The 9,127-nt window shown below is 42.8% G+C and overlaps 1 non-coding gene across 1 annotated transcript; it reads left to right on the top strand.

Annotated features, from left to right (window-relative positions):
- Window positions 1-5,723: 5,723 nt before the first annotated feature.
- Trnai-gau (transfer RNA isoleucine (anticodon GAU)) lies at window positions 5,724-5,797 on the top strand. Its single transcript has one exon. It is a non-coding gene; the product is annotated as a tRNA-Ile (tRNA).
- The last annotated feature ends 3,330 nt before the right edge of the window (window positions 5,798-9,127 follow it).

Consider the following 9,127-nt stretch of genomic DNA (forward strand, 5'->3'; position numbering starts at 1 on the left):
TACAGAATAACTTCCCTTAATGTCAACACGGTTGAAGTGTGCTGATAACACAGTGTGATAAAATTGACCATTGTCACTTTGGGAGGAAAAAAAATTCCATCACTACCTTCCTCTTCCCTCCCACCCTCTCTCTCTCTCTCTCTCTCTCTCTCTCTCTCTCTCTCTCGTGTTACCTGATTATTGCGCCTGTTATCAGAAGGCAAAACTTGGTTGATGCGTTGACAGCTGATAATGACGAAGTGATTAGATCCTTGGCTAAATACACTGCTGAAGCGAGTAAAGCAAGAAAACTTTCGATTTCAGTTTGAATACATTCTGCTTATGGTTCACAGAGATTGATTACTTCTTCTTAATATGCCTGATGGTTTATTTATTGAACAATATAAAGATTACATTACTTATGATAAGGTGTCGGCCTGTTTTGGTCTGTTCTGTTTGTGCATAGATGGAGATTCGCACGACTGCTGAGAGACTGTTGTCTGCGCGTCTCTGAGACATTTCTTTGTTTTTGTTGATGTTTATTTTTCTTTGATAATACCCATGAAATTGTGAACCCCGTGTTATCATGGCATTTATACCAATGACATTAGACAGTTTCTCTCTCTCTCTCTCTCTCTCTCTCTCTCTCTCTCTCTATCTATCTCTCGTGGTGGTGTCAGTGACAGGAACCTCCGTTCGAGCGTGTTGAGAAAGCTATAGGACAGGCCCGACCATCCAAAACAATGGACGTTTTTGAATTATAACGTTGAAAATTTATACAGTAAATTAAAAGATGTTTCATTCGTTAATTATGTAAATGACTTTGATTTTGTTTGCCTTACAGAAACGTTTCTTGATTCGACATTTGATTTTTCTGGTGTTTCTACTGACCATATGGAATTTCATGCTCCTGCTAAAAAGTTATCTTGCCATGGCAGACGTTGAGGCGGTGTGTTACTTTTAGTGAGAAAGAGTCTGGCAGAGCGAGTGAAAGAAGTGAAGCAGAGTGTGATAATACTGTTGTTATAAAAATAAATAAAAATGTTTTTGGTTTCAACAAAGATGTGGTCTTTGTAGCTTGCTACGTTGTTCCGGAAGATGGCCCGATAATGCAATGCTAAACTGATTAAACATGGTATATTGTTATTAGAAGAAGCATTACTACAGCATTTTGAAAAAAAGATGAAGTATATTTCATGGTCACTGGAGATCTAAATGCTAGAACTCGTCAGGAACAAGTTGAACTTGAAGTCATGTCTAACTATGTGAATGAATGGGAGTGTGACAAAGTGGATGAAGGAAGTTGTGTGCGCAATTCTAAGGACCAGGTGATTAATAATTTTGGTAAAACTTTGTTGGATTTTTTGTTTCATGCTTGATATGGTTATTTTGAATGGTTTTTGTATGGGCGACACAGAGGCTGAATGTACTTTTGTGTCCCCCAGTGGATGCAGTGTGATTGATTATTTTCTTATTCCTTGTGATTTATTATTGAACTTTGATTTGCATGTTGGTGAGCGTGTGGACTCGCGGCATTTACCAGTAGAAGTAACATTTACAAAGAATCAGAATAATTTAGGTGAGAATTCAAGACAACACGGCGAAGAAAAAATTGTATGGTCAGAAGAGAATGTTAGTTTTTATAAACATGAACTTGACAGTGCTGAATTTCAAGATTGTTTACAGAAAGCTTTCTTATTGTTAGACACTAGTATGGATGAGAGTTTAAACCATCGTTTAATATCACTTACAGTGAAAAGACGTTAAACTAAAAAAACGAACGAACGAGTTTAAATCAATTTGTTACTGCTTTATACGGGGCTGTTGCATGTATGGTTCGAAGAGTGGGCCAAGGGTACAAAAAGTGTAATGATTGGTTTGATGTTGAATGTAAACGAAAGAAGCAGGAAGTTAAAAGGTTATTAAAAGGATTTCAAAGATGTAAAACAGAAACAAACAAGAAAGAAAAAAGAGAAGCGTATGCTAAATCCAGAAATGAATATGTTGAATTGAGAAAAACAAAGGAGAGAGAATTTGAAGAGAATAGGTTGAGAAAATTGAGAGATTCAGCCGAGGATTCTAAAACGTTTTGGGCAATAATAAAATCTGTGAATATAAAGGCTTTTATGTATAATGATGTATCTTTGCAACAATGGTATAACCATTTCTTTAGGGTTTTCAGTGATGTTGACTATGATGTATGGTTTGTTGTTTTTTGTTTGTTTGTTTGCGTGGTTTTGGTTTTGGTTTTTTATGTTTGCTGCTTCCCTATTGTAAGGGTGTTGTATTTCGATGAAAGCTGTTTTGTTTTTCTTTGTTTGCATGTTTTGTTTTGTTTTGTTTTGTTTTGATGGATTAAGCAGAGTGTGTGGTATTGTACTTGTGGTGACATAAGAAATAGCTCTTATCACCCCCTTGTTAATAGACCTATGCAGGTAATAACAATAAGATATCAAAGCGTCCCTCTCTCTCTCTCTCTCTCTCTCTCTCTCTCTCTCTCTCTCTCTCAATCACTCAACAATATCAACACAGTCTTGTTCTCCTCACCCCCCTTGTCATTTACAAGAAAGGAAAGAAAAAAATCACCGTGTTTCTTGAAACCAATCAAAACAAACACACGCGACACTGGAACACTGCGTGCAACGCTCTTCTTGTTGTGAACATAAATGAGAAACAAGAACAACGACAATATCGACATCAACAAACAACAAACAAAATCAACCATGGTTATGGTGTTCTTGAAAGAGACTTTAAAAAAAAAAAAGGTTTCAGTTCTACTTTAAGACCTTATCAGTAGACCAGTTTTAAACTTAATTTTCAGACTTTTCAGTGATTTTTTTTTCTTCTTCTTTTTTCACTCCAAAACAGGAAATAAAATACTAAAAACAAGTATGATCAGAGCAACAATATTTCATAATGCTAACTACATGTCATTATTTTCAGACTGATATCTGAATCGTTACGGACTAAATATTTCAACGATATCAAGTGTATATATTTTAGTGGTATGAAAGTTCAGGACATTATTTTTGACTTTGTATTGCATTGTATTGTATGTATTTCATTGCTTTGTATTGTGTCATTGTATTGCATAGTTTTGCATGGCATTATATTGTATTGTTTTGTTTTGTATTGCATTGTATTTGGTCACAACAGATTTCCCTGTGTGAAATTCTGGGTGCTGCTCTTCTGGCGGTTAAAGTGCATCGCCACAGTGCAGCGTCACCCCGTTTTTTGTGTGTGCCAGTCAGTCTGAGAGTCTGGCTGACTATGTGTCTCTCTGTGTCTACCTGTCTGCCAATGCCTGTCATCCATGTCAAACAAAACACGCTGTTCATTTCTCATTTACACAAGTCGTTCAGTCAGTCACCATGGAAAAGCTGCAGGTACTTTCTTTTAGCATGTTGAATGGAAGTGTGGGGTTGTGGTGGAGGTGATGAGAGTGCGAGTTGGGGTTGTATTGGGGTGGGGGTGGTGCAGCTGAGTTACGCCATGTTTTGTATTGAGTTACGTACTTGGCAGGTGTTGTACAATAACGGAACTATCATAATAACTAACATAGAAGCTATTGACAACAACGTGGTCTCTGCTGGGGTCATTTTCAGACACTGCGCAACTGAAAGCAGCACAATGATAAAGCTGGAGCAAAGCAGGTAGAAAAGTTCACTGTTTTGAAAGGAAGAATTGACGCACACCTGCATGCAACTGATTTCCTTTTTGCTGTATTATTGTTGTTGTTGTTTGGTTGGTTGTTTTGTGTGGGTTTTTTTGTGTGTATTTTGTTTTTCTTTGTTGTTGCTGTTTTCAATCGAATCTGATAATGAATGTTCCTTTGAAACTGGATTGCAATACCTCAGCGAAGACCTGAACAACTTCACCTTAAGGACGTCAGCAGATAGATTATTAATCTCCACCCATTTGAAATTTGAACCTGGCCCTAGGCCAGGCACTGGCTGCTTCCAGCTCGCACGGTGGTCGGGACAGAATAGCCTGCAAACGGGCTTTTATCCTGCAGGCAATGGCCTCCTTGCTTTTCGCGCTAGACGTCAGGTGTGTCATATAAAAACCGGAACTGAGCAACCGGTGTCAATACACGATTGTACAGGTGTGTGAGTTAAGGCGTGGGAAACGGTCACACGCTTTGTTCGTGACGTCAGTATCATGCAGCACCCCTACCTGTCCACCCACCCACCGTCCTAAGTGCCACCTGTCCTGAAAGCATCTGTTATTGTGGAATGTTGGCCTAGAGGTAACGCGTCCGCCTAGGAAGCGAGAGAATCTGAGCGCGCTGGTTCGAATCACGGCTCAGCCGCCGATATTTACTCCCCTTCCACTAGACCTTGAGTGGTGGTCTGGGCGCTAGTCATTCGGAGGAGACGATAAACCGAGGTCCTGTGTGCAGTATGCACGTAAAAGAACCCACGGCAACAAAAGGATTGCTCCTGGCAAAATTCTGAAGAAAAATCCACTTCGATAGGAAAAACAAATAAAACTGCACGCAGGAAAAAATACAAAAAAAAGGGTGGCGCTGTAGTATAGCGACACGCTCTCCCTTGGGAGATCAGCCCGAATTTCATGCAGAGAAATCTGTTGTGATAGAAAAGAAATACAAATACAAATAAATGTTTTGTTGTTGCTGTTAAAAACGAATTGACTATAAGGACAGCCTTGTTTTGTATCCAGTCTGGCACTTTGGTATTCACTCAAATAGATGAAGACCAAAAATTTCAAACCTCATTCCATGTACAGCTTGAGTAATACTTTTAATCTGTCGATCCAAACATGTACGTATAACTCTCGATCGGTGTCTGACTGTAATCAGTTTACGGATGGCTGCGTATGTCAATTTTAAAATCGTCCTGTGAAGCAGACCACACGATAGTTATTGTTGCTGTTGTTTTTTGTGTTGTCTTTTTACCCCCAATCACCCCCTTCACGCCCAGTACTCTCCCTTTTTGTTGTCTTTTTACCCCCATTCACCCCCTTCAGGCCCAGTACTCTCCCTTTTTGTTGTCTTTTTACCCCCATTCACCCCCTTCAGGCACAGTACTGTCCCTTTTTGTTGTCTTTTACCTCCATTCACCCCCTTCAGGCACAGTACTCTCCCTTTTTGTTGTCTTTTTACCCCCATTCACCCCCTTCAGGCACAGTACTGTCCCTTTTTGTTGTCTTTTTACCCCCATTCACCCCCTTCAGGCACAGTACTCTCCCTTTTTGTTGTCTTTTTACCCCCATTCACCCCCTTCACGCCCAGTACTCTCACTTATTATTTTAAGGTTCTTTTTTAAACCAGCCTCCACAGATGATATCTTAATGTCAAACGTTCTTTTCTGTTGACAGTTTTATCAAACAAGTAACTTCAAAATAAACTGGCACAACACACATGGAAGAAGAGTCTTTTATTTTGCATTGTATTGTATTGTATTGTACTGTTGTCACAACAGATTTCACTGTGTGAAACCAGACGTCTCTCCCCGGGAGAGTGCGTCGCTACAGTGCAGCCCCCCCTTCTTTCTTTCTTTCTTTCTTTCTTTCTTTCTTTCTTCTTTCTTTCTTTCTTTCTTTCTTTCTTTCTTTCTTTCTTTCTTTCTTTTCTGCCTCCACCGTATTTGTTTTCGTATCGAAAAAGATTTGCCTGCATAATTTTGCTTGGGACAACCGTGCTGTAACCGTGTGTTCTTTTACGTGCGCCAAGCGATTGCCACACACGGAACCCTCGGTTTATCACCTCATCTGAATGTGGTAGCCCATTAGCTCAGTTGGTTAGAGCGCCGTGCTGATAACGCGGAGGTCGTGGGTTCGACCCCCATGTGGGCCAACCTGTATTTTCTCAAGGCCTGACTAAGCGCGTTGGGTTACGCTGCTGGTCAGGCATCTGCTTGGCAGATGTGGTGTAGCGTATATGGTTTGTCCGAACGCAGTGACGCCTCCTTGAGCAACTGAAACTGAAACTGAATGACACATCTCAGGGACAGGTGGAGGGGGAGAAAATACTAGAATATGTAGGATTTGAACCTGTGCGCTTCAGACTCTCTCGGTTCCTACGTAGACACGCTATCACCAAGCCATCTCTCCACACTTCGTGTGCAGAACGTTTCGCTCACTGTGCACATAAAAGATCGTGACTGAAACCTGACTGAATGACGCAGGAAACGAATGATGAACGCCCAGTAGCAAATATCAGTCGGCTCTACCAAAGTAGGCAGCCTGTCGTGCAACTGACACTGTGTTTGTACAGCGCTTAGAGCTTGGTCTCTGATCGAGGACAGGCGCTCCATAAAAGTATCCACATCACCATCATTATCATCATCATCATCATCATCATTATCATCAGCAGCAGCAGCAGCAGCAGCAGCAGCAGCAGCGTCACCATCATCATCATCGTAACTTATGATGTGTGGTCAGAGCACGGGCGGTGTTGGGGTGGTGGTGGTGTACGGGGAGCAGATGGGAGCCTTAAAGGTTATCACGGAAAGACTGATCATAGAAAGAGAATGGATAATTAATTCTGTCTGACTGTGTTGATGATAGCACTATTCAGCACAAGAAAACTGGTCAGTAATAATGTTCACTTGTATGAGTCTCTCTGTGTCTGTGTCTGTGTTTGACTGTAAGTATCTGTCTCTCTTTGTTTCTGTCTCTCTCTGTCTCTAACTCTTGTGTCTATCTCTCTCTGTGTCTCTGTCTCTCTCTGTCTCTAACTTTTGTGTCTGTCTCTCTGTTGTCTCTGTCTCACTCTGTCTCTAACTCTTGTGTCTGTCTCGCTCTGTCTCTAAGTCTTGTGTCTGTCTGTCTCTGTCTCTCTCTCTCTGTCTCTAACTCTTGTGTCTGTCTCTCTCTGTCTCTGTCTCTCTCTGTCTCTAACTCTTGTGTCTGTCTCTCTCTGTCTCTGTCTCTCTCTGTCTCTAACTCTTGTGTCTGTCTCTCTCTGTCTCTGTCTCTCTCTGTCTCCAACTCTTGTGTCTGTCTGTCTCTGTCTCTGTCTCCAACTCTTGTGTCTGTCTCTCTCTGTCTCTGTTTCTCTCGGTCTCTAACTCTTGTGTCTGTCTCTCTCTGTCTCTGTCTCTCTCTGTCTCTAACTCTTGTGTCTGTCTCTCTCTGTCTCCAACTCTTGTGTCTGTCTCTCTCTGTCTCTGTCTCTCTCAGTCTCCAACTCTTGTGTCTGTCTCTCTCTGTCTCTGTCTCTCCCTGTCTTAAACTCACACACACACACACACTCACTCACATAAACACTCTCTCTCTTCATTAAAATTTTTGACATAATGTGTTCATAATTTTATGTAACATCTGCAGACAGAAAAGAATGTGAGTGCGTGCGTGTTTGCGTACGTGCGTGCGTGCGTGCGTGTGTGTGTGTGCGCGCGCGCGTGTGTGTGTGTGTGTGTGTGTGTGTGTGTGTGTGTGATTGCTGTTCTGTGTCCCTCCCTGCCCATCACTATCTAACACATCTGTCATTTCACATTCCACTCACATTCCTTTTTGTCTGCGGTGTGTGTGTGTGTGTGTGTGTGTGTGTGTGTGTCTGTGTGTGTGTGTCTGTGCCTGTGTGTCTGTGTATTTACGTGCGCGTGTTTATGTGTGTGTGCGCGCGTTTGTGTGTGTGTGTGTGTGTGTGTGTGTGTTATTGCTGCTATCATTGTTCCTCTGTGTGTGTGTGTGTGTGTGTGTGTGTGTGTGTGTGCGCGCGCGTGTGTGTGTGTGGGTGGGGGTTGTTTTTTTTTTGTTTGTGTGTGTGTGTGTGTGTGTGTGTGTGTGTGGTTTTAAACATATGCAATTTATTTGCTGGATGTTTTCTTATGTGTGTACATTGTTTTGGAATACCTAATAGTCTTACCGCGCGCGCATGTGTGTGGGTGTGTGGTTTATTTGAGTCTATCGTCAGCTACTGTGAGTTCTTATTTGACTTGTGTGTCAATGTCTTATAGGGTGCTCATGTTCATTTTATGTTGGTGTTTACAACTAGCCTGTGATTGAACGCGTTGGTTTTCACGTGGATCAATTTTTTTTAAATGATTTGAATTGAATTTGAATTGAGGGTTTTTTAAAGTCTAGGCTAGATTCTGGACCCCCGTGGGGCAGTGGACTGAGCTGAAAGGGGCTCGATGGGCAGTGGCTCTGAGATGAAAGGGGCTCGATGGGCAGTGCACTGAGCTGAAAGGGGCTCGATGGGCAGTGGCACTGAGCTGAAAGGGGCTCGATGGGCAGTGGCTCTGAGATGAAAGGGGCTCGATGGGCAGTGGACTGAGCTGAAAGGGGCTCGATGGGCAGTGCACTGAGCTGAAAGGGGCTCGATGAGCAGTGGCACTGAGCTGAAAGGGGCTCGATGGGCAGTGGTACTGAGCTGAAAGGGGCTCGATGGGCAGTGGACTGAGCTGAAAGGGGCTCGGTGGGCAGTGGACTGAGCTGAAAGGGGCTCGGTGGGCAGTGGACTGAGCTGAAAGGGGCTCGATGGGCAGTGGACTGAGCTGAAAGGGGCTCGATGAGCAGTGGACTGAGCTGAAAGGGGCTCGGTGGGCAGTGGACTGAGCAGTGAGTCCAGCGGGCAGCAGTGCTGTGGTCGTCGTCAGTCGCTGTATAGCTGGCTGTATGTCAAGAACCACTAACCGACTTTTTGAGTTGGAGGACAGGTCGAAAAAAGAACAGGGGAAGATAGGGGGTGGGGTGGAAGGGAGGAGGGGGGAGGGGGCTGAAAGAAAAGTGAAAAAAAAAAGAAGATAATCGTCTCAGGAGAGGTCACAAGACAAGGTCATCAAAATCTATGATCCGTCAACACACAGTAGTCGAAAGCTTCCTTTGTTCGGTCGTTCTAAGTGGGTTCTGTGTCTCTGTGTGTGTGTGTGTGTGTGTGTGTGTGTGTGTGTGTGTGTGTGTGTGTGTGTGTGTGTGTGTGTGTGTATGTTGTGTGTGTGTGTGTGGGGGGGGGTGCTCTGTGTGTGCGTGCGTGTGTGCGTACGTGCGTGCGTGTGTGTGTGAGTGTGTGTATGAAAGAGAGAGAGAGAGAGAGAGAGAGAGAGTTTCAGTTTCACTTTCTCGAGGAGGCGTCACCGTGCTGTGACAAATCTATTAAACATCATTAAATCAATTACATTTGTAAGCGAATATTGTGAAATGTTTTTTTTTATGTGCAAAAAACTTATATATATGTTTG

This window comes from Babylonia areolata, chromosome 3 (genome assembly GCF_041734735.1).
Source record: "Babylonia areolata isolate BAREFJ2019XMU chromosome 3, ASM4173473v1, whole genome shotgun sequence".
Lineage (NCBI taxonomy): Eukaryota > Metazoa > Mollusca > Gastropoda > Neogastropoda > Buccinidae > Babylonia > Babylonia areolata.